This window comes from Lethenteron reissneri, chromosome 30, assembly GCF_015708825.2.
Source record: "Lethenteron reissneri isolate LAM-NWPU_2019-01 chromosome 30, ASM1570882v1, whole genome shotgun sequence".
NCBI lineage: Eukaryota > Metazoa > Chordata > Hyperoartia > Petromyzontiformes > Petromyzontidae > Lethenteron > Lethenteron reissneri.
The window spans coordinates 4,563,050-4,589,612 of record NC_083808.1 but is presented as its reverse complement, the minus strand read 5'-3'; the positions used below and the strand labels follow the sequence as shown (position 1 = coordinate 4,589,612).

The 26,563-nt window shown below is 50.5% G+C and overlaps 1 protein-coding gene across 4 annotated transcripts in view; it reads right to left on the bottom strand.

Moving 5' to 3' along the window:
• Positions 1-26,563, bottom strand: part of LOC133349435 (forkhead box protein P1-like) — a 267,516-nt gene that overhangs the window by 203,625 nt on the left and 37,328 nt on the right. For 3 of the 4 annotated variants that reach the window (XM_061562858.1, XM_061562865.1, XM_061562859.1), the window contains exon 3: positions 21,501-21,578. The gene's annotated coding sequence lies outside the window, so the exon portion shown is untranslated. Of the gene's footprint in view, positions 1-3,043; positions 3,171-21,500; positions 21,579-26,563 lie in introns of those variants that run through there. The other variant, XM_061562864.1, reaches the window with a different exon arrangement.

Here is a 26,563-nt window from a genome sequence, read left to right as displayed (position 1 = left end):
ATCCATCGTCACGCCGCGCCTTGTTCTAACACATGCACGCGCGTGACAAAGGGACTACCGCTGATGAAGGCGGATGACATTAAAGAAAATGTAGACTGTGTGGAACAAAAAAAAAAGAAAATTAATATGTGTAGAAAATTAAATAACATTTTTTTTTTAAATCAGTCAAGCCACTGTATGCCGTCACTGACACCGTTTCCACGGTTACAGACCGGTTATTAATTTTCAATTAAGCTGGGCAGAAACGCCGACAGATCGGAGCTGAACTGTGCAGCCATTTTAGTTCGCGAAGAAGAAGAAAGCGGCTCGGTTAGCGATTCGACCGCGGTCAGCCTCCGTCCTCGTTCGTCATTTCAAGTTTTTCGGGCTCGAAAAATACATTTCACACTCGCCGTTCGCTCCCCGCCTGCGATAAAGAGTCTCACTTCTTCGACGGCACGACGCGGCCATCGGATTTATGCTCGAACGATGACAACGCGAAGACGATGACGACAAAAGTGGAATTTGCATACGCGACGAGATTTCCCGTCGCGTCGTGCCGAAGCCTCTCAAGCGATGACTTCGCGTTGCTCCGGGGGTGGCTTTTTTGTTTTGTGACACCAACGCTCGCTCGCTCGCTCGCCCACGCCGCCAAGGCGTCCTGTGACGACCGCCACAGCCGCCCAAGCCGGGCTTTGTCTGCTGGTCAAAGTGCCTCCCACCGCCGCCCTCTCCCTGCTATGATTAATGTGGCCAAACAACTCCTCACACCAACTCCAGTCCTCTCTCTCCACCGGAATACAGCAAAGCGCAACTACACAGAATCAGTAAGCACAAACAAAAACGTGGCCAAGGTTGTTTTCCCAAAATGTTTGTTATTCAACTTTTCGCACCGGTCATGAATGTGACGCGCGAGCCTACGCACAATGAGACCGACCGTGGCAAGACCTCGTGACCCAGACACACGCGCGACGGCGAGCATAGTAGCTGCTGCTGCTGCTGCTACTGCTACCGCTGCGTTGCTACAAGTGTCATTGTGGATTTTGGATCGGCTCCTGCGCCGGATCCCAAAAACGGAGCTCCCACGGAAGTGGCGGGCGGCTGCAGTGAGCGCACGGAGTCTGGGCCAGTCGGTTGTTGTTGACAAACAAGCGCTGGGCAACGCTCATAGCCCCCCCCCCCCCCCCGACTACCCAAGCTGACGTAAATATAAGCAGCTGCCGATCAAAGTTCTCCCCCTACGTTCTGCTCCCTGCGCCGGTGATCCACCACGTCTGTCCCAAAGGATGTCAATCAATCCTGCCGCGCTGCGCTTAAGAGTCCTCGACAACTGTCGAGGCGGGTTCGCCTCCCGAAGAAGTAGGAACATACGCTCACGCCATCGCTCTCAAGTGGCGTTCGTACCGTTTGACACGGTGGCCCGACTTTTCACCTCACGTGCTGGCCAGGTTTCGGTTCCAGAAGATTCGGAAGCCTCCAGAACGTCGAGCAGAAACTTCGTGAACGTCGTGGCGAACGACACGTGGCGGTACGGCAAAAAAGCACACGCCGGAGAGCCGAAAACACGAAGGACAGCGCCACTGCGAAAACCGACGCAGGGAAAAGCGACGCCGGTTTTTGGAATTTAGCGGAGCAGAAAACGGATCCATGAACTGTTTGACGAGCGAGCGGGCGGGTGGCTGCTGCATTACTCGTCGATGATTTGAGAAAAACCGACGTGCACTTGTTAAATTCGGATGAGTGGTATATGACGAAATATTGGGTACGGATCCAAATCACAAAATACCGAGGAGTGACTCTAGGACCGTCAGCACAGTCCACGCTTGCGGCTTGCAAAACTCAGCAAAAATTACCTCGTTCATTTATTGTACATCATCACACACACACAATTGTTTAAATATATATAGTATACATTTTATCCCTAATACAGGTTTTTTTTGGTTCGATCACATAAATATAAATGTGTTGTTAAACCAGCCACCACACGACACGGCCAATTAGTAAGGTTTGTCACGTAAACAGAAGATGCCAATGCGTTACTAGTACAGCACTAACCGGTGTGTTGGAGAGTAAATCCACAACATTTGCAATTTGAGTACGACGTTTCACCAGTAATTACAACTAGCATCATCAGGCGACAGCCAGATTTGTGGAGAAATATATGTATTTTATATTGAAGAGTTTATAACCAATCAGTGTAAAAAAAATAATTACAAGATGATAAAATAACATTGAATATATACATTGGACGTTACGTATTATGCAGTCAATGTAGAATCCTACTTGCACTGATTTCAAACAAAAACCCATAGGAATTAAATATACACATGCGCACACGCACAATAATGTATTTAGAGCCCGAACAATGATTGCGGAGATTATTTTGAGCGCATCTTTTGAGCTGTGATTGTATTAACAATGTATTAAAATAACCATAGAATTGAAATAATTAAGGCACAATTCATCATTTGTTGTAAATCGGAATTATGCAATCGTCGTCAATAAAACACAAAACTAACCCAAGTAAACTACCAACGCTCGCTCCGAACATCTCTCCGTTGCGAACGAGCGAGCGGACGAGCTAGGAAACGAGTTGACATTGCCAGCGCCGTGGGACAGCCAATTAATCGCGGGTCTTTTCACACGAACGGTGACCGAAAACGGCGTACGCGCACGATGTCGCGTGAATACGACGACGACGACGACAACGAGAACAAAAAGTTTGCGCATTTCAATCGAGCCCGGAGCACTCGTTCAAAAAATTATATTTCGCGCAAGAAAAACTGCCCCCCAATCGGTTCGACATTCCTGACCGCTGTCGGGGGCAGCGACGGCGGCGAGGATCATAAACATTTCACATCACGGAAGTCGCGCGCGGCGAGCGATTTAGGACGTTATTTGTTGCAAACTTTTTTTCCCCGAGGTCACAGTCCTACGATTCGTAAACATCACCCCGCAACGATTTATTTTTATCCCACGGACGCGCCGTATTTCAATTACACCTGTCACGCACTGCGCACGTAGTATTACATTTGAGAGAAAATACACCGGCCGGAGGGCTTACCTTTCACGAACGAAGCTAACAAAAAATGGGTACCCAAAAAAAACCCCGAAATCACCAATGCAGTCTCGTCGCCAGACACAAAGCGGCCCTTTTCAACTCCCTCTACATTTCTGTCTTGTCTTTAATCGTCACAAAACAACTTAATGACCAAATAGATTGTACGTAAAAAAAAAGAAGAAAGCAATCTTTTATTTCTGTTTTTTTGTTTAATATATATCCCGTTTCAATTGCGCCGCGCCAGTGAGGGGTCCTGTCCCTTTTTTGTGTCCCCAGAGACAACGAGACCCTCACACCCCCGTCGCCCGCTGTAATCTGTCTGTTACGCGGTAATTATCCGGCCGAGTCATTACCCGGGCTCACGGCTGACGATATTATTTCCAATGCTCGCCCAGCCGGCGCAGTGCATTAGCGCAAAAAATACGGGCGGCACGACAGAGAGACAGAGGGAGAGGGGAGAGAGAGCGGGAGAGGGAGCGGGAGAGAGAAAATCAGAATTACAATGAATAATTAATCAGCGCAGATGAATAAAGTACAGGTTTCATCTGCGACAAAAAAAATTGGGCTCACCATCCCACGCGCCTTATTTTTTCATTTGCGCTCCCCCGGTGGGGTAACAAAGTTCTTCTTTTAACTGTTAAGTTTTTTTTTATTCCATCAAGCCACACCCAATAACTGTCACCCAAATTTTTCGCGATAGATTTTTCAGTGCGTTAAGGTGCACCGCATAATTTATTCACTTTGCTCCCCCTTTTTTTGTTGCAAACATCCATTCTGCCCGACTTAAAGCAAATCCTCAACCGGCATAGACTGTTTTTAAGGGCAGCAATAAATATTTTATATTGTATATGGGACATTGGTTCATACGGACTCTTTTATGCATTACCCTAATAAAGCGAAATAAGTGGCTTGCTGTGTCAAGATCCTTTAAAAATACGTAATATATACCTCGTTTTTTTAATCTGTTTCTGCGGCAGGTTCATAAAGATTTTCCCGTGATTTAGATTTTTGGTCATTTAGCACCTGGCTTGGAATGCGGACTCTTATCTTGATGACAGTGTATGTATTGTATTTGGATTTTCAATTATACCCAATGTGCGCTGACGCTTTATCCGACGCTATAGGTGCGTGGCGTATAATGCGAGCAGCGCGTTGCGTAAAGAAAGCCGAGCAAAGCAGACGGTCAAAATTAACGCTTCTGTTGCTGCTGCTGCTGCCGGGAAATAAATAAAGAACCGAACGATATGAATTAATAAATGATGGCCGTAGAAATATGTTCGGCAATCACGCATTAATCAATGTAAATGAATGACCACAGCTTGAAGACAGACTATAGCTGTAAATTAAACAAATCAATACGCGCACGGGTTTTTAGTGAGCGCAACAATGCTAAAGCTGTCTCGTGCCGCTCCTGTCACCATAAACGCTGTAAATAAAGCTAAGCTTTTTGGCCTCTGCTCCACAATCTTGGCATGCTCTTCCTTCAAGGGATGGAGATGAGGTGAGGCATGCATGGACGTAAACACTTAAAGGTGAACACGCACAGAGATATGCATGATACACACACACACACACCGATACTTGTGCACATTAACACAGAGACAGACAAATACCGGTGTACACAAAGAATGACACACACAAACACACAGAGCCTGACAGATATATTGAGAGGCACACAAACATATATAAACAGGCACAACAATTTAAACACAAACACAGACAGCCACACACACACAACAAGCAACCAGGTAGTCACACTAGCAGACACACATACACACAGTGAGGCACACAGACACACAGTGAGGCAGACACACAGTGAGACAGACACACATACACACAGTGAGACACACAGACACACAGTGAGGCAGACACACAGTGAGACAGACACACAGACACACAGTGAGACACACAGACACACAGTGAGGCACACAGACACACAGTGAAGCAGACACACAGTGAAACAGACACACAGACACACAGTGAGACACACAGACACACAGTGAGGCAGACACACAGACACACAGTGAGGCAAACACACAGTGAAACACACAGACACACAGTGAGGCAGACACACAGAGACACAGTGAGGCAGACACACAGTGAGACACACAGACACACAGTGAGGCAGACACACAGTGAGACAGACACACAGACACACAGTGAGACACACAGACACACAGTGAGGCAGACACACAGACACACAGTGAGACACACAGACACACAGTGAGGCAGACACACAGTGAGACACACAGTGAGACACAGACACACAGTGAGACACACAGTGAGACACACAGACACACAGTGAGGCAGACACACAGACACACAGTGAGGCAGACACACAGTGAGACACACAGACACACAGTGAGGCAGACACACAGACACACAGTGAGACACACAGACACACAGTGAGGCAGACACAAAGAGACACAGTGAGGCAGACACACAGACACACAGTGAGGCAGACACACAGAGACACAGTGAGGCACACAGACACACAGTGAGGCAGACACAGACACACAGTGAGACACACAGACACACAGTGAGACACACAGACACACAGTGAGGCAGACACACAGTGAGGCAGACACACAGACACACAGTGAGAGAAACACACGGTGAGGCAGACACACAGAGACACAGTGAGACACACAGACACACAGTGAGGCAGACACACAGACACACAGTGAGACACACAGTGAGACACACAGACACACAGTGAGACACACAGACACACAGTGAGGCAGACACACAGACACACAGTGAGGCAAACACACAGTGAGGCAGACGCAAAGACACACAGTGAGGCACACAGACACACAGTGAGGCAGACACACAGTGAGGCACACAGACACACACACACAGACACACACGGGCAGACAGGCCAGGTAGAGACGCACACAGACACACACAACACACAGACACACAGACAGACACACAGACACACAGACAGACACACACACAGACACACACACACACACAGAGACACACACACACAGACACACGCTCGCGCGCGCGTACACGCAGAGAGGCGGACAGACGAATGAGCGAAGCGCCGCGTGCGCTCCGGGGGGGGTGGAGGAGGGGGGGGGGGGCGAGGCAGCAGCAGCAGCAGAAGATAACGACGGCGTCTGCACGGCCCGGCTGCACCCCCAGAGCGAGCTCCGTAACCACGATACGGCCGCTCCGTCGCTACCGCCGCCACCGTCGGGAGGAACGCAGTGGCGGCGGCGCTGGCTGCGGGGTGGTGGAGGGGGGGGAGCGGACGACGCCGTGAGGGGTGGTGGTGGTGGTGGGGGGCTGGCTGCCGCAGAAAGGAAGTCGAGACAGCCGCGGTGCTGTGGCGGTGGGGAGGCGAGGGGGAGGGAGGGAGGGGTGCTGTTTTGCCTCCTAGGATCTGTCTGCTGGAGCCGTGAAGAGCGGATGGAGAGGATGGAGAGGCAAGGGCACGCGGAACTCTAGGGAAGGCAAACACGGTGTTCGGTTTCCCCCTGGCAGACACCGCGCGCAGGGCGGGGTGGGTGCTGGGACACACATCCCAGGGCCGGGGAGCAGTCTTGCGAAACCCACGGCCGCCCGCCTCTTCGCCTGCCCGCGGCCGTGTCAGCGTGGCCAAACTAATCGGTTGATTCCCTTTTTTTATTCGTTCGAATTCATTCGCTCGTTCCGCCGATGCGCCAGGCGCGCAAGCCACTCGCGCTCACGCGGTCACGAGCGCACGCATCGCCCCCCGTTCGTTCATTCGGTCGCTTCGTTCAATCACGCGAAGGCTCGCACGGTCACCCACAATTGATCGTGCCGCTTAGTCGTTCAGCCGACCGACGCGGTGAATCACGTCGCCTCTTCAATTCCTTCACTCATTCGTCCGTTCAACTATGTTGCTGTCGGAGCTGGCGAGACTAACGTGGCCCCAATGCAAAACAAACAAGATGGGAGAGAATCTCCCGCACTGAAAGACGCACTCATAATTGAAGGGCAATTAGCATATTGATTGCGCCATAAATTGCTGTAATGCGCACCCAGGACCGCTTTGAAATATTGGATGAGGCCCACTGACGGATTAATGCACACAGAAAGCAACGTAAATAGTGGGACTGTATTTTTTTTGTAAAATAATACAATAATCGTAATTTCAACTTGTGCCGCACCGTCAAGTATTTTCTCACTCTCGAGGAGCCAGAACGACTCGGAAGCACGAGGAGCCACAGACGGGAAGGCAGCGGAGCCGGTGCCATCAACAATAGCCCGAGCTCTGCAGTCCCCTACACATTAAGGTGGTTTCAGCAAATTAATGAGTGCTTACGTGCGGGAGAAAATCCGAGCACCCGGAGAACACCCGCACGTGCGAGGGAGAAACACTCGATTCCGTACAGACGGAACAGGTGGAGTCCTCTGGACGAGCCCTGGGTGGTATTAACCACCCTGGTCTTGACGCCCACGGGATTTCCGTTAACCCTCGCTGGCTCCGCAGTACTGAATTGCAGGCGTGCATATCCACCAATTTAAAAAAAAAACACCTTTTGTGTTTTAAACCTTTGAATAGCGTCTTGCCTGTAAAAGGAGCAAAACCCTGATCGACTGGCCATTGATTAGTGTCCATCGTTTAAACCAGGCGAGGTTACCGCCAAAATGAATGCACACCTCTTTTGTCAAATCGAGATCACTGGGAAGAAACTGGGGTGGTTAAAATTATAGTGCAAGGCTCAAGTTATGCAACCGACAAACAAAAAAAGTGAAACTTTCGGGTGGCGCAAAAGTTAACGCACTGCGCTATGTACGTACGTATGCTGAACTTATTTCCGTCCGTGCATAGCCAACCATGCCAATCGGAGGTCCTATGAACCTGATAAAAACCGAGTTTGATTAACAGCCACGGCTAACGTCAGTGATCCAGTCCTGGATGGAACCCTTGTCTAATCTTGCACTGACGAGCGTGGTGAAGTATGGTCAAACAACCCCCATGACCGACATGGCGTGGGGAAGGCCTTTATCCGGTGGTTGATTTACATCGCCATGACATTGAACTGTAAGTTATAAACGTAGTGACTAAAACAAAGACTTGTAACATTGGAATCTTCTAACATTGGAACATTCAATGGAGGAAAAGCTAAATCGCACAGACAAGCCCTCTCGTGGCTAGCAGACCTCGACATTGACATTCAGCCGCTGAACATATTGGCATACGCAAGAGAAGAATTTAATTGGAATCTTTATTTAAAACACACCATGACGCCGCCGTATGAGAGAGTGCTCAATTATGAGCACTCGGATATATTTGAGGCATTTTATGACTCCGACTCGCCTGTGAAATTTCGGGGGTTTAGTCTCCGAGAGACTCATCATCGCCAGCCTACAACACCAAGCCACGGCAATGCCCTCCAGGGTGAATAAAATATGAACCGCTTTGTGGATGTCAACGATGGATTTTCCACGGAACATACTTGTCACGGGATTGTGGAACTCTCTCAGCTTTGCTCACTACTGACAAGGCAGAGGATCGCAGCCCATTAATCGGCGTGACTTTTTGTCCACCTTTATCAATGAGCTGCATCGATGACGTCAGGCAGGATGCTGCAAGTTCACAACGAACAGGAGACAATATAATTGCTCTTCTTGGTTCTTTCGGTAAAGTCAGGAAGAATGGAAATAATAGGTTCATTCAGATGCTGTCTTTCTGACAGACCTGTTCTTCACCTGAGGACGGCTGCTTGCGTTGTGGCCGAAACGTCGTGAGAATTATTTTATTATGTTTTATTTTTATTATTTTATTATTTCCATTCTACGTGACTTTACCGAAAGAACCAAGAAGATGAATCCCTGCAGTCACGAAAGCTTTAAATCGAAATATAATTGCTGTTACAGGTTCATTTGCTTTCATATTCCAGAACTGCTCTTTGTGTTTACGTTTTTTGTCGTCCTTGCCCCGCACCTCCGATTAGCACGGTTGGCTACGTACGGTGCAAAAGAAGTTCAGCGCACACGCGATCTGCACGTAAATCAGTAAGACACAACCACTGCAGGCTAATATACACACTCAGCGACACGACAGCGCATAACACCATCCGAGTTAGTCACCCACTGTGATTCTTACGCTGCAGTTTTCCCGAGGCTCTAGGAGTCCGAACTTAAGGCACCTTCAGGATTCTCCTGATTCAATGTAAACAGATGACGCTCAGCTTTGAGAGTCTTAGGGTTTTAGTGTTAAATGCTGAGGCTCACCAGGGCCACACTAAAGCGCATTTAGTATTCCAAGGGTTCAGTGTTAAAGCCTCCGCGTAAGAGCGGTGGATGAAAGCTATTAGGCAGTTGGATGGTTCGGAACTGGGGGGGGGGGGGGGGGGGCATAGAAACAAGTGCACAGAACCAAATAAAATCAGAGAGGTAAATACAAAACACTCTCCACTCTCCATCTCTACTCTCGCTCCCCTTCTCTCTTCCCCTGCGAGTGGCTCCGTCCTCCGCGCCCTCTCTCTCTCTCACTCTCCTCTCTCGCGCGCGGCCGCTCGCGATGGAGACAGAGATAGCGCCGGGGACGCCGCCGCCGCCGTCGTCAATGAGGGGTCGTCAGTCTCGCTGCCTCCACGCTTGACGCCACGGTTCTCCACGGCAGGACAAACAAGATCGCGTTCAGTTCCGATCTTTTCCCCCCCTCCCATCCTGCCCCCTCTCCCATCCTGCCCCCCCCCCCCCCCCACCTATGTAGCAGGGATTAGGAAGGAGGAGGCGGAGGGGAGGGAGGGAGGGGAGGGGAGGGGCGTGTCACGCGTTCCCATTCCTCGTCGTCTCGTCCCGCGGTGTCCCCGCCCGGGCGACAGACGGGCGGGTGGTCGGGGGGGGGGCGGAGGGACGAGGGGCCTCTCCTGAGAGGTCGGCTCCAGCGACCGACGATTTCATTGCCGCCGTTTAGACTTGGGGATGATGCCGCCGCGCAGCGATCAGCGCGCTGGACTCAGGATTCACACAGGACTCACACAGGATTCACACAGGATTCACACAGAACTCACACAGGATTCACACAGGATTCACACATAATTCACACAGGACTCACACAGGACTCACACAGGATTCACACAGGACTCACACAGGACTCACACAGGATTGACACAGAACTCACACAGGACTCACACAGGACTCACACAGGATTTACACAGGACTCACACAGGATTCACACGGGATTCACATTGGATTCACACAGGATTCACACGCGACTCACACTGGATTCACACAGGACTCACACAGGACTCACACAGGACTCACACAGGATTCACACAGGACTCACACAGGACTCACACAGGACTCACACAGGATTCACACATGACTCACACAGGATTCACACAGGATTCACACAGGACTCACACATGACTCACACAGGATTCACACAGGACTCACACAGGACTCACACATGACTCACACAAGATTCACACAGGATTCACACAGGATTCACACATGACTCACACAGGACTCACACAGGACTCACACAGGACTCACACATGACTCACACAGGACTCACACAGGACTCACACAGGATTCACACATGACTCACACAGGATTCACACAGGATTCACACAGGACTCACACAGGACTCACACAGGATTCACACAGGACTCACACAGGATTCACACAGGACTCACACAGGACTCACACAGAACTCACACAGGATTCACACAGGATTCACACAGGACTCACACAGGATTCACACAGAACTCACACATAACTCACACAGGACTCACACAGGATTCACACAGGACTCACACAGGATTCACACAGGATTCACACAGGATTCATACAGGACTCACACATGACTCACACAGGATTCACACATGACTCACACTGGATTCACACATGACTCACACTGGATTCACACATGACTCACACTGGATTCACACATGACTCACACAGGATTCACACAGGATTCACACATAATTCACACAGGATTCACACATGACTCACACAGGATTCACACATGACTCACACAGGACTCACACAGGATTCACACAGGACTCACACAGGATTCACACAGGATTCACACAGGACTCACACAGGATTCACACAGGATTCACACATAATTCACACAGGATTCACACAGGACTCACACAGGATTCACACAGGACTCACACAGGATTCACACAGGATTCACACAGGACTCACACAGGATTCACACAGGATTCACACAGGACTCACACATGATTCACACAGGACTCACACATGATTCACACAGGATTCACACAGGACTCACACAGGATTCACACAGGATTCACACAGGACTCACACAGGATTCACACAGGATTCACACAGGATTCACACAGGACTCACACATGACTCACACAGAATTCACACAGGACTCACACAGGATTCACACAGGACTCACACAGGATTCACACAGGATTCACACAGGACTCACACAGGACTCACACAGGATTCACACAGGACTCACACAGGATTCACACAGGATTCACACAGGACTCACACAGGACTCACACAGAATTCACACAGGACTCACACAGGATTCACACAGGATTCACACAGGACTCACACAGGATTCACACATGATTCACACAGGACTGACACATGACTCACACAGGATTCACACATGACTCACACTGGATTCACACCTGACTCACACTGGATTCACACATGACTCACACTGGATTCACACATGATTCACACAGAATTCACACAGGATTCACACTGGAATCACAGTCCAGAAGTAACTGGTTCCATCTCCTGGCACAGCGGATTAAAACAACGGGCACATGTCTTAAATCCCCACACACACACCCCCAGTCCCTTCCGTGTCTTCCTCTTTCAAGTTCACGGAGGCATCTGTAATTCACACCGTAGCACAATCAAACGAGCCAGCGCTTAGGTAGCGAAGGTTGGTGGATCGAATGAAACTCGAACAAACGGCTTGGCTGCGAGGTGGCCAAGCTTCGGCAAGCGGATTAAATACATCCGTGCAGAGGTTTCGAGTGATACCTCCCCCGGTGTGCGAGCGAGCGAGCACGCTCCAGGTTCTCCGCTTGCCTCCCACGTGAAAGCCAAACGCCTGTCACTGGCCAACACACTTTTTCTGGCATAAGGTATTCCAACGGTTTTGAAGGTAATTTTTGGGTGCTGATTCCAAATCTGGCATCAGTTTTTGTCTATCGCATCAGGTTTTTTGAGATATCAAATATAGCATTTTCAATAAAAACTGCAGAAGAAAAATATTAAATAAATGTGGATATCTACATAAAATGATATTATAAACACACTATTCTAAAAGTACAGCACCATATTTTAACACTAAAGCAGTCACTGACTCGCAACAACTTGCAATCATAAGTGACAGAGTTAATTTCGGGTAAAATCAATGAAAATTGGGTATGCCGATAGCATAAAAATGAGATGTGATAGAGCAAATCTGAGATCAGATTTGGAATCAGCACCCTGAAATTAGTCTAAAACAGCTGCAAAAGTCCAGGCCAAAAAAAATATGGTTTTTTTTGTTGACCAGTGTTATTAGTGGCTTTGGTCAAACATCTCAGTATGGAGGGGGGTGACCCAAAAGCTTGAGCGAGGAGGATAAATAAACATAAGATAATGTTATTATTATTATGACGATTACATGTGTTCCAACTAAGTAACTCAAAGCAGCTTCAATAAACTCGCAAAAAAATATTTTTTTACAAAAATTCAAACCAGATTTTTATCAAAACGCCACGTCAAGAAACCCGAGGACACCTCTTCGTCGACAACCGCAGGAGCGTCTGGCACGGTTTGGGGGTGGGAGTGGGGAACGGTGGCTGGGGAGGGCTTTAGGAAACAAGGATAGTCTCGCTCTGCGGTGAAACCACGACCCCCGTTGTTACGCCCGACCACCCTTGCGGAGGAGGCTTTAAATTGGGAGAGGGTAACCGGGCAGCTTCGGTTCGGAGACTCGTTCGGCCCCCTTACAAGGGCACACACGGCCTGACCTCTCCCGGTTCGCACCGCACCACCGAACATCGGCATCACCGCTCGACTTTAAACTAAAACGGAACTTTTATTGATTTATTTACCAGGTAAGGCCCACTGAGCGATTCACGGCTCGTTTTCAAAAGCGATCCGGCCACGGATGATAGCTCAACGAAGTGGCTGATCTCACGTGGAAATGTATAGCGGCCAAATACTGTAAACGCACGTTCATTGTAAATGTGGAGGGGAAATAAATGGAGGGAACCCGGAGGGGAAAAAAACCCACGCGACCACGGGGAGAGAGACACGTAGACTCCAAATATCGAGAGGCGTCAGTGTTAGAATCGAACCCATGACCTCCTGTATACCAGGGAAAGTAGTTAACATCCTGCCACCGTGACTTTAAAGTGCGAAAGTGGAGCTCCCTCGATACGGCAACGCTGAACCAATCCGGACCAAAGCCGGAATGCGCCCCCCCCCCCCCCCTGTTTATTTACGTATATTAACTGTGCCCGTCAACTCCCAATCGTGCGATCGAATATCCAAGCGAGGGCTGTGAAGCGTTTCCCCCCCCCCCCAAACCGAGCACCATCAGGGTTGCACGTCACGCCGGGGAACGACTCACAAGTTCCATCACAGGGCTCCGTCTGAAATCCTTTAAGGATGTCTTCCTGCAATCTGTCTACCGACCACCGCGTTCTTAAAACCTCGCCGGCGTGCGTTCCTAGCGGTTCGCTCTGAGCCTATCTACCGGGTAAAGCTTGGGAATTGGGCAAAGTAGAATTAAGGCGAGTGCAAATTTCTGTACGAATTACTTTCCCGCCTTCTTCGGTGACCAGACTGAGACATCAAACTCGCTGCGCATGAGAACTTGGTTTTATCTCGGCTGAGAGCCACGTATTTAAATCGAGGAACTCTCAGGCGTGCGCCGTCTTCAGGACACTGACGTGGGCATATAACCACCCCCACCTTCCCCCCCCCCTGCCTTTAAGCAGCCGAGCCGTGCCTACATGTGTGGGAGCTGAACACAATAAGGCGAATGGGGCAGGCCGGCAAGGGACACACTTCTCCCGCCACTCCTAGAATTCACAATAAGGTTGCCTTAGTTTGGCTCTTTTACAGTTGCGCAGGAACCCATGAATCTTAAATATTAGATTGGCTTAGGGAGGCGTTGAAAACCCCACAGCTCTTGATTAAACACAGCGGTCGTGAAGGCGGCCGTTGTTTTTTTTCCCTTCGTCTTCTTCTCTCGTCTTGATTTTTTTTTACATTTCAATGAATGATTATTTTATCATTATTATTCAGGCTCTCGCGTACAGCAGGTGCCCCACACGCTGTGACACCGCGGGTGCGACGTGGGGGCCACGTGCTCTCCACCACCGGGTTGTATCACCCTGATAAGAGGGGTTTATTTAGGGGGTTCTATCGCGTTAATATGAATGTGTCGTTAAAACCACCACCACCCGACACAGCCAATTACTAAGGTGTCGTCACGTAAACAAAACAGGCACGTTTTATAGGGTTTAATGACACGTTTTCACTTGCGCGATCCAACCCAAAAATATATTACGGATAATATTGGTCACGAAATGATGAAAACTTAAGAATAGGTTTTTCCCCTTTCTGGCAATAAAACAGGAGCTGTTAAGATGTTCAAACACCAAACAGAAACCTTTGGCAAGGCATCAAAACGTCTGTGTGAACCACACACACTTGTGGCAAAAAACACGCAAGCAAGCACGCTCTGATAATCCATGCCACTGATTGGCCTATCTTTATCTTCTTTTTTGTTCGTCATTTTGGATACTGGCGAAAAAAGGTCCCATGTAGACAACGGTCCCGAAAGCCTACTACGCGTTACATCGTTTCACCCCTCGTCCTGGAGAGCGCTTCGCGATAGGGAGCGCCGAACGAGCGTCCACTGATCTTCTTGGTTCTTTCGGTAAAGTCACGTAGAAGAAAAATAATAAAGAGACAGACCTGTTCTCCACCTGAAGACGGCTGCTTGCGTTGTGGCCGAAACGTCGTGAGAATTATTTTATTATGTTTAATTTTTATTATTTTATTATTTTCCTTCTACGTGACTTTACCGAAAAAACCAAGAAGATGAATCCCTGCAGTCACGAAAGCTTTAAATCGAGCGTCCATTGTTTTACGTTTACACGAGGCGCGGCCACGTGTTGTGTGTCGCCGCGTCGCTACCGAGTTCATAAGTAGCAGATTCGGAATTGACGAGCCTCATGGAGTTGCAGACGTAGGCAGCGCTTGTGTGCGCGCATGCGACTGTGGAAGTTGCGACTTGGCGCTTGGCAGACGGCACTACAATCCCGGCGGACCTTAAGTTGATTTCGGGCCGCAGGTTAAGATCGGTGGCCAGCAATGCCTCATCCTCTGCTCTATCTACCCCTCGACCACGTTGTTAAACCTCACAGATGTCAACTGGACATGTGCAAAGGAACTCAGATTCTCATATTCTGATTCCGATCTCCTTTAGGTAAACTCAGCCTTAAGTAAACACCTGGTTCAGAATCCGAATATTTATTTATACTGGAAGAATCCGATGAGCTATAATGCTCTTTTTCACACATGTCCACGACAAGCTTGGGCAACGCAGCAAACAACAACAACCAAGCGGTCCCAGACCACACCAAGATAACTCACCTGCTTCAGTGTGTGACTATAACAGTACTGGAGGAAACAAAGACGGCCAGGTGTGGAGCTGGCGACAGCGCCCGCTCGTGCGCCGTGCCACCCTCAACAGACACAAACAGCCGGGGCATCAACAGCCTCGATCGGCTGTTGATGCTCCGGCAAGCTCTGTACATGACATACACACGCATACCCGTGTACGCATGTGTATGTCATGTACAGAGACTGCACATGTGAAAATGCAAGCTAGGGTGCGACAGGTTTAGCGGCACGCTGGTTTCCGAAGCAGCGACCAGGGTGCACCGCTAACAGTGACACGCAACACAACGCACCGCTAACAGAGCGACACAACACGACACACCGCGAACAGAGCGAGCGACAGAGGGGTTCGCTGAGGAGCGGCGGGAGGAGTGGGAGATTAAAGCGACGAGCAGCGTCGCTCCGCATTATCTTGCCCCGGGGGCAGCGCGCGGTGCCCTGCCTTTGAGGCGTGCTGGGAAGAAAAGCGATTACATTCGCGTGCCGAAGATGCCGTGACTTAAAACTCTGCAACTTAAAAGAGGAGGAGGAAAGGGTGCAGGGGGGCGGGGGGGCAGTGTGGGGGGAGGGGGCTGCAGACAAGAGAGGGGAAGGGATGGGGAGCGCGCTGCAGATTGCCACTGCATTGCTGCGGCCAAGGCCAAGAGCTGTGTGTTTGGTGGCGTTCCCGTATCCGCGCGGGTTAAGGGTAGGCGAAAGGAAAGTCCGGCTCGCTTTTGTGATGATCGGCGGGCTCCCGGCTCTCTTGGCTCCAGCGAGCACCTCGTTCGGGTTTGAATTCGTGACGCAATGGACTGCGGTGGAGAGAAATGCTCGAACGACGCGCAATGTACCGCGTCCGCGTGTCCGCAGGCCTACACACGGAGACTTGCGCAGAGACTCGTGGACTCGCGGAGAGAGACCGACAGATGTGACGTGGTGGTCCACACACTCACATCGAGAGCAATGGACTTGTACAAAGACCCATAGGCTCGCACGGGATCCCACAGACGCGCATAGAGAACCACAGGAGGAGGAGAAGAGTGTTTCGCGTACCTGTCAACCCATACGATTTACCATTATTCTTGTGCAGGGAAACTAAGTTCTCAGGTCCATACGGCGTACAGCCGTTTCATACGGGCAAACAAGTAATAATTTTGTCTATTTGTTTGTGTTTCTGCCTTGTGACGGGATGAACGTTGAGATTTATAATGGGCCTGGGGTGACCAATAAGGTTTGAACTGGTCTATGATGAGGTAGGGTAATAAGGAATGGAACAGTGACACCAATAAAACTCCGGCGAGGCGGACTAACAGTGGAGAGCCCCGGTCTGTTGAAATTAAAGTTCCGTCGAGCTGCGAACAACCCCGGGGATTTGCCGTGCTCACTCACACGCATCAGAGACAAAGATCCCCCGTATAGCCTTAACAGACTGTTGGGGCAAGTGCTGTTAGCGAGCACCTATGAAGGCCAGAACGGTACACGAGGGGCTGGGTGGCCAGCACCACTCTCGGTCGCCTGATGCAGTTCAGGTATGCATTTTAAGGCTGAGTTGACCTAAGAGAGGCCCAGGGCAAGTGTAGATATGCATCACTGGTGTTGACCGGGAGCGGGAATTGAACGCGGGTCGCTGGGCTCATAGCGCAGCGCGCTAACCGCTACACCACCGCTCCCCTACAGTGCATACAAACAAAGACAAAGATCCCCCGCATAGCCTTAACAGACAGTTGGGGCTAGTGCTGTTAGCGAGCACCTATGAAGGCCGGACCGGCACACAAGGGGGTGGGTGGCCAGCACCACGCCCAGCCACCTTTATCTCCCTAGTGGCGGGTTTACACATCACACCAGGTACTCATTTGAAACTGAGTCGACCTAGGGGAGGTCCAGGACCGGTTCAAATAATCGTCACCGGTGTTGGCCATGAGCGGGAATCGAACTCGAGTCGCCGGCTTCGTAGCGCAGTGCTAACCGCTACACCACCGCTCCCCTGCAGTGCATACACACACACGAATGTAATACCTACACACGCTCCCATATTGCTGTATAGGTAAGAGAGCGTACCTACCTACAAGCCATCTTTGTCAAACATGCAAAGACACAAACAAACAGACACACAGACGTAATAAATATCCACAGGCGTTTGTGCGCGTGCACACGCACGTATATATATATTATAAACGAAACTAATAAACTTAGAAATTTCTTTGAAAGGTGGCCAAGGAAAATACTTCGCAAGAAAAATCTTGAGCAAACATAAAAGCTATAAAACATTAAACCACCGCTCCGAACAGTCCCGGCAAAGTGCACGGTGCTTACCAGGCACGGCCGAGGTCTCCATTAGGTGCATCCAGACGACCAGGCACAGCCTCCCACAGAGACACCTGGGGAGGGGTGTGGAGAATGGAGGTCGCTCCTCCTCCTCTGCCTCCCTGGAAAATTGGGAACTGTTTCCCTACAGCCGCCCGTGCTGTTGCCTGCCTGCCCCTCGCTTCTGGGTGGAGGCTTGAGGCCTTCCCGTTCTTCTTTGCCAACCCAAACCCAGATACAAGTCAAGGAGACACTCACCCCGTCTTCTAGATCGATCACGGGCTCCTTCCCGCTCATCGACCTTAGCTCAGTGGAAGGTCGCTCTTTCTCTTGTGCTGCTCCCAAGTCTGGAACTGCCTTCTCCTAGCCATCGGTCCTATCGACTCCCTGACCAAGTCCAGGCTCAAGATCTCCCCCTTCTGTTCTGCCTCTGGCTAGCTAACGCTATCTTCTCTAGAATATACGTAGCACGGTTGGCTACGTACGGTGCGAAAGAAGTTCAACATACATATACATTAACTATATTTACAATACTTATTTTACCAGGTAAGGCCCACTGAACTATACGTACAGCTATTTTTCAGAAGCGACCTGGCCGCAAATGATAGCTCAACAAAGTGTCTCATCACGTAGACATATATAACAGTCAAATACTCTAAACGCGTGTTTATAAATGTGGTGGCGAAAAACCTGAGGAAAATCCACTCGACCACGAGGAGAACATGCCAACTCCAAATATACAGGTGTCGTGGTCGGGATCGAACCCACAACCTCCTGTATACCAGGCGAGGTAGTTAACATATCCTAGTCACCGTAGCGCAGATTGCATACACTCTGCGCGTGACGGTCTGCCTGACGTGCACACAGCGCTGTTTTTGCACAGCGCGTTGAAACGCGTTGGTATTGAGGACCGTACATGAACCCAAATTGCATCGTAATTGCAAGGAGGGAAGCGGGGGGTGACCGGGGACGTTAAACTTGGCTGCTCCTGCGGTGGTGAGAGGCAGGGGGTTTGTTGTACTACGGCAGCGAGAGCCATGCTCTTTCCATCTCTCACTCTCTCTCACTCTCTCTCGCTCTCTCTCACTCTCTCTCTCTCACTCTCTCTCTCACTCTCTCGCCCTCTCTCTCACTCTCTCTCCCTCTCTCTCGCTCTCTCTCGTTCTCTCTCACTCTCTCGCCGGATCTTCCGGAGCAGATGGCGCAGAAGTGTGGCGTTACAGGCGAACTTGACCTCGCAAACACCCAGGGGGGGACAGCTCGCGAGAGAGAGCGAGAAGGGGGTCTACCCAACCCTAACCAGTGCACCCCCTTCCCTTTCAGCTCTGCTGTTCCCAAACCAGTACAAGGTCCCTCCTCCCGCACCTCCACCTCCTTCCCCCCCTCGGATCACACAACCACCCACCGCTCTCTCTTTTGTCTTTCAGTTGCTCGGCTAAAAGCACACCCTGGTCACCGCAAAGGAGCCGTGAAATATTCGTGGGCGTTAAACAAATGCCAAAGCCTCCCCCCCCCCCTTTTTGCATTTTTTTTCCCGCCTGCAGCTTGGAGTATGATCCACTCGCGAATGCCTCTGTCGCGTGTAACATTAAACGCCGGCGGTTTTATTGACCAGTGCCATTCACTGCATTTTAAAAATACCCCTCTCCCGTGCCGACAATGCGCTGCTCACTCACGGCACGCTGCGCTCCTCGCGGGGTCCGAGGAAGGAGGGAGCAGAGCGAGGAGGCAAAGAACAGAGCAACGGAGACAACCCTGGCAAGAAAGAGGTTCTCTGCCAGATGCTGGCGAGTTTATACAAACCATCCCCCCCCCCTGCCGCCCACCTTTTCTTGCGTAAACGTCAAACGAGGTGACAGAGAAAACGGACCCAAAGGCAGCTCCTGTCACGGTGAAACAAAAGCTCGAGATGGAGCAGCCTTTGTGTCCGAAGCATCGGACCCTGGGGATGAAATTATAGACGACCAAGAAATGCTTTGGGGGAAAAACACCGCTTGGCTTAAAGAGCCTCCCAGCTCGCTTTCCGCTGCAATTAATACACAGCGCCGCCGTGCATTATTAAAATTACCCGTCGCATCCCATTAGCAGCTCGCGTCCGCCCAGCCAGAGCCAAATGAGGGCCCGGCCCGGCTCGGCTGACCGCCGACGAGTCGCGAGGAGACGCTTGGCCGCACTGTACGTGTCGAGGCCCGCTCGACGATGGTGAGGACGCGACGAAGCTGGCTCGACGATGGTGAGGACATGATGAATCCCGCTGGATGATGATGACGTGAGAAGGCTGGCTCGATGATGGTGAAGACGTGAGAAAGCCCGCTGAACGATGATGACGTGACGAGGCTGGCTCGACGATGGTGAGGACGAGACGAGGCCCGTTGGATGATGGTGGGGACATGACGAAGCCCGCTGGACGATGATGACGTGACAAGGCTGGCTCGATGATGATGACGTGACAAGGCTGGCTCGACGATGGTGAGGACTCAACGAGGGCACGCTCGAAGCGCAACTCCGTGACGGTTGCCGCACGGCGGCCTCTTCCCCATCCCGACGCCAATCGCGAGTCTCGCAGCCAGACCGGTATTAGACTTGGCGAGTTGAACGGGAGATGTTTTGCCCACTGGTAAGGATCGTTTTGTCGGTGAGGAAATGGCCGGTGGCAAGTTTTGGTTTCCGACTGGGTCTGGCTTAATTTTGGGGGCATTGGTCAACTTTGGGCGAGGAATATGTTGACGTGTTTATTTATTTGAACTGAGATTTACTTGAAAATGTAGGCCAGTGTGATCCAATCTAACCGACCCGCTCTCAGCCTGGGTCAAAGCATTGCTGCCCACAAATATCCTCATTTATTCCCTTGTGCTCTGGCTCCCGATCCTGGTACGCGAGTCATAGCCACACTCACTGCATTAGAACACTCACGCCATATACCCTTGGGCCACACTAAATAAATAAATAAACACTTTCTTTCGATCAGCACGGATGACTGTGTATGGTGCAAAAGAAGTTCCATAAACATCCATAAATTCAGCAAACCGGCATCCGCACGATAAACGAAACAAAAACCCGCGATGACGTTCTGGCAGCCGACGGTGGAAACGTAGAATGGGGAAACGCAAAATAGCGACAGCAAATGAAAGCGAGTGAGTCAGTGAGAGCTTGCAAGTCAATGAAAGCAAGTGAGAGCGTACGAGGACGTGCGAGCGAGACTGAGTGAGAACATGTGAGTGAGAGCGAGCGAGTGAGCGAGAACGTGTAGTGACAGCATGTGAGCGGGCGTGTACGAGTGAGAGCGTGCGAGTGAGAGTGTACGAGTGAGAGCATGCGAGTGAGAGCGAGCGAACAACAGCGTTTTAGTGAGAGTGTGCGAGTGAGAGCGTGCGAGTGAGTGAGTGAGAGCATGTGAGCGAGCATGTACGAGTGAGAGCGAGTGAGTGAGAGCATGCGAGAGCGAGCGTGTGTCCACGCCTCCCTCCCCGCCGTGCGCCGTTTCAAGAACGCGGGGTGCGAGCCCCGCGAACTCGATCGTAATTATAAATCAAAACCCGTGAGTGCCACTTACCGCTATGAGGCCCTTCCTCGAGAGCCCGTCATCCAAATGTCCGCGCTGAGTTTTCCACCAAATTCCAGTATCCGAGTCCTGAAACACAACAGCGGGAAAGTGCGCGGCGATTGAATTTCTTAAAGCGACCGGCGTAGGCACAGCGTCAGCGCTACCTTCAGGACACCGGAGTGCACAAGGAGCAAGCAGACCAACAGAACCTGCTCGCTGGTTTTTTTTATATGTTTGTTATAAATAAATATATGGCCAAACCGTTTAATGTCAAAAAATATTTAATTGGTGGTGGAATTATTACTTGGTGGGCCTCACCCGAAAAATAATAATAATAAAATATTTATTTTGTTGGTTTCGTGGCATTTTATAAACGTTTTCTTGTTGCCGGACAGGGCTTTTAGCGCATGCAAGGGCACGCCGCACTTGCCTGGCTTTAAAATAATAAATAATAAAACGTGTCTGTCTCACGCGTTAAAAACGTTATTGGGTAAAAGTCGTTGTTTTGCAGAGGAAAAAACGAACAAAAAGAGGGAGAGACACATACAAACTATAAAAAATATAGACATATATGTGTCACCTTTTAATGCTGCAATGTTGAGCGACTCTTGGGCGATTCCGTGAGTGCGCAACAGCAGCACGGTGCCTACTCAAGTGCCATCACTGGCTATAGCGCACCGCAATTATGGTTGCCACCTCAAAAGGTGCAAAACAAACCGGCACGAATCATGGCAAGTAGAATATCTCACGATAACGGACGAGGGAAAAACCACAGGCAAATGCAAGTTGAATTTGGCGGTGTTATTCCGCAACTGACAAAAACTGGGGACTTGTCATTAATAAAGATGTCTCCAAAGGAAAGCTAAATAAATCAAAATAAAGAGGGGGTCCTGGGAAAAACATGACAGGTGGCAACCCCAACAACCAATTGGCATCTGAACGTGACATGGGCTCCCATGGGTCAACTCAACCCACCACAAAATTTGCGAAAATGGCATCAGCGGAGAGAGGTGGTGGCACGCAGCGGTTCGCACGCTACGCTACATCGTGAACGGCGGTGCCGAGTGCCACCCGTAACCCTCCTTGTCTCCCCCCGTCGCCGACCCACACCGAGCGGAGCGGAGAAAGTGTCGCCAATTGAACTGCCGTGACCCAAGCGATGCGGTGTGGGCGCTCATCCAGCAGTGGATAGACACAAAGACCCTCGAGTTAATTAAAGTAAGGTGACGTGAACATCAGCAAAGTGGGGCAAACAAAGGCAGCCAGATATTTAAACAAAAAGAAGCCCCACCCCCGTCCACGATGTGTCACGCCAGCCTTAATAGGTGCTCGCTGACAGTGTATAAAGCGAGGCTGGGGTGTATCTTTGTCTTTTTGTGTGTGTGCGCTACGCTGCGGGTGGATGTCTGATGTGTACGCTTTAATAAGTGCACCGTACAGCAGCTGCGCATTCCCTTTTGTTACGTGGCCCCATTATTGTCCCCCTTATGCATATTTGTCGGCTTCGGCAAAATAGAATCTGTATTTCTTTTTTTTTTGCTTGAAGCCTCCAGTTAATTAAAAATAAAAGGTCACGCAACCAAACTAATACCAGAGCCAGGAGATCAGACTTAAGATCTCATTTCTCTGTGTCACCCACTACAGTAAAACACACAGGAGAGCCGCGGCTTAAATCCACCGAAACCTCCGCGTTTGCCGAGCAACCGTTTAATTAACACAGAATGTAATTATTTTGCGGGGAGGGAGGCGAAAATTCATGAAAAAAGTAAAAGGTGGCGCGCGTCGTAAATTGACACCGCTTCATATTTAGGTTCCGATTGGGACACGAACACGGCAATACATTAACTAAATATTTTCACAATTGATATTTCTGTGCCACAAATCTAATTTCCCGGAGCGCCTCTCCTGGCCGGCCATCGTCCCCTCTGACCTTTGACCCACGGTGTTGCGGCTGCCACGCAGGGTTTTGGGGCTGTGGGACGTGAACTCCGTGGCACGGATCGAGAGAGACAGAAAAGGCGGCGTCAGCACCGGCGGCTGCTTTGGCCGGTGAAACGGCAACGGCCGGCGAGTGGGCCCCCCGGCTTTTGATAACTAAAGAAAACTATTTTTTTTTATTTTACCAGGTAAGGGCCCGCTCTCTTTGTCAGAAGCGACCTGGCCAACAATGATAGCTAAGCAAAGTGGCTTATCTAATAAGTATAACCAGTAAAAACAAAGTTTTTCACTATAAATCCTTTATATGCGTGGCGGCTAGAGTCCTCTCGTCCTCTGGCTTGAGATGGCTGCCACCTATGGGTCAGATGATTGTCTGCCAGTATCAAGCAATTGGTAATTAAATATTTAATTTGTTTTCCCTAAACAGTGTAAAATTTTAGAAAAAACTTTTCACGAACATTAATTGTCTCGCACAACGAGTCTGTGTGCAAAACGTCAGCTCGATTGGATCACGGGAAGTGGGTTAAAAAACGACCGAAATATTTGCACGGTCGTAAGCAAGCAAGCAAGCACGCAAGCAAGCAAGCGAACTTAATATTTTATATTATATTAAATATAGAGCAGGCAAATACTCGAAAATACTCGAAAGCGCGTGATGTTGATTATAAAACCGGAGGACCCGAAGAAAAATCCATGCGACCACGGGGAGAGCGAGACATGCAGACTCCAAATATACAAGCGTCAGGGTCGGGATCGAACCCACGGCCTCCTGTATACCAGGCGAGGTAGTAAACAACTCGCCACCGTTCAATTTCACTCCCTAGGGTTCCGCAGATGGCACCTCCCCCAGGCCCCGACGCTCTCGTGACATTCCGCCGTCAACGCAGAGAGAACCGCACCGCTCTGACTCCTTGCTGGGACGGCGTTCACGAAGACGCGCGTCGGGGACGTGCGGCCGATTCCGCCGAGCGGTGTCTATCTTCCATATTTAGAACGCGTATTAAACACCACCTTCATCGTGCTAATAACATGCAGCTGTCAATCCAATGCTGGATATAGACCTTCTCGTGCCGTGTTGGTCATGGGAGCCGTTTGACCATACTTCACCATGCTGGTCAGTGTGGTGGTGGTGGTGGTGCACAGGACCCAGTTCATTTTTGAAAACTAATTTCTTTAGAATTTATTTTTGGGTGTTAGTTTGTTCTCCTTCTCCCCACAACTCCGATTAGCACGGTTGGCTACGTACGGTGCGAAAGAAGTTCAGCGTACATACACCACCCTCTGTTGAGTTGCGCATTATTAAAATCATAGATGAGTTTTTGTATGCGTTCAGAACCTTTCAATGACTCAGGGGAAGACTAAAAGATTCGCGAGGACGACTACCTCGTACAAGAGGACGTCCTGGGGAAACCCAGGGCCCGAACAGAGTGCACACGTCTCCGAACGCATCTCGAGATGCCGTTGAACGGAGACGCGGTCGCGATCTGGACACTTTCACAAATTCAAGTTGCTTCGGTATCGATTTCTTCCCTGCGAGCTGGCAGAAACCCATGCCAGGAAAACAGCGAGGCAACAGCAAGGCCGCTAACCTTGACGGAAAGGGCACTGCAACCTGGTCTGGTAATTTTCCAATCATACCGAGGAGCGTGTCATCATTGCCCACCCAGGAGGAACCGTACTCGATTCAAGGTGGCTGTTTAAGCGACGGCATTAGAAATGCATTAATGAACGATAGCAGGGAGTGGCTGGGTAGTTCAGAGGTTAAAGAGTTGAACCAGCACCGCTGAGATCCTGGGTTCAAATGGCCGGGTGGCTCAGAGGTCAGAGGGCTGCGAATGGGACCACCTGCGATAAAATCATACTCGTAAGAATTTTTCTTCAAAGTGAACTTAACTGAGGCTCTTTTGAAGCATGTAAACCAGTATCCGCGTCATATACCTTAACAAATGGCACCAATATAACCATGATTGGGAACCACAGGTAAGCAGGTAAGGCAGCAGCCAACGGGAAAGGCAGTGGAGCTGGTGCCAACAATTTCCCAAGCTCTGCAGTCCCCTACATATTAAGGTGCGAGGGGGCAATGCTCTATCCCATACACAGGGGAAAGGTGGAATCCACATTTGCTGTACCGCCTTCTCCTAACAAAGCTTCCTCTTCGATGCCCACGGGAAGGGAGTTTCAGAACATTTGTGCTGGACTACAGCCATACGTCACCACCGCCCGGCTAAATATACATTTCTTTATTTTACATTCGGCGGCTTTGTTGAAAAAAACAAATTGCAATTGGCGTTGGAGCACCGCGACCTGAAATTTCAAAATAGTTTTTTTTGCGGACGAGTGCTCTGGGCGTTTCAGAGAGCTCGTGTCCAAGACCATTCAGCGGGGTTCGTGGGTTGTCAGACCTGCTTCCCCCCTCACCCACCCACCCTGCCCCCCCTCACCCAACCCATCCTGCCCCCCCCCTCACCCACCCACCCTGCCCACCATCACCCACCCACCCACACTGCTCACCCTCACCCACCCACCCTGCCCCCCCTCACCCACCCACCCTGCCCCCCCTCACCCACCCATCCTGCCCCCCCTCACCCACCCACCCTGCCCACCATCACCCACCCACCCATCCTGCTCACCCTCACCCACCCACCCTGCCCCCCCTCACCCATCCACCCTGCCCCCCCTCACCCACCCACCCTGCCCCCCCTCACCCACCCACCCACACTGCCCACCCTCAACCACCCACCCTGCCCCCCCTCACCCACCCATCCTGCTCACCCTCACCCACCCACACTGCCCCCCCTCACCCACCCACCTTGCCCACCCTCACCCACCCTCCCCACCCTCACCCACCCACCCTGCCCCCCCCCCACCGACCCCGGCCGTGTATCTCGTGCAGATACGCGGCCACTGCTAGTTGTGGATAAAACACATTTCTCCGCACAGAACCACTAACATAACGGAGGATCCCTTAACAGGCTGGCTTGCGAGGTTGTTGGGTGATCGTAATGTTTACGATGAGTTTTTTTAACGGCCACACCCGGTTAGAGGACACATTCGTGTGTCGAATCTTAAGACAAAGTTAAGACACGTACAATAAACACGATCTCAAACCTCACCGAAACTACAGATTAGACCTG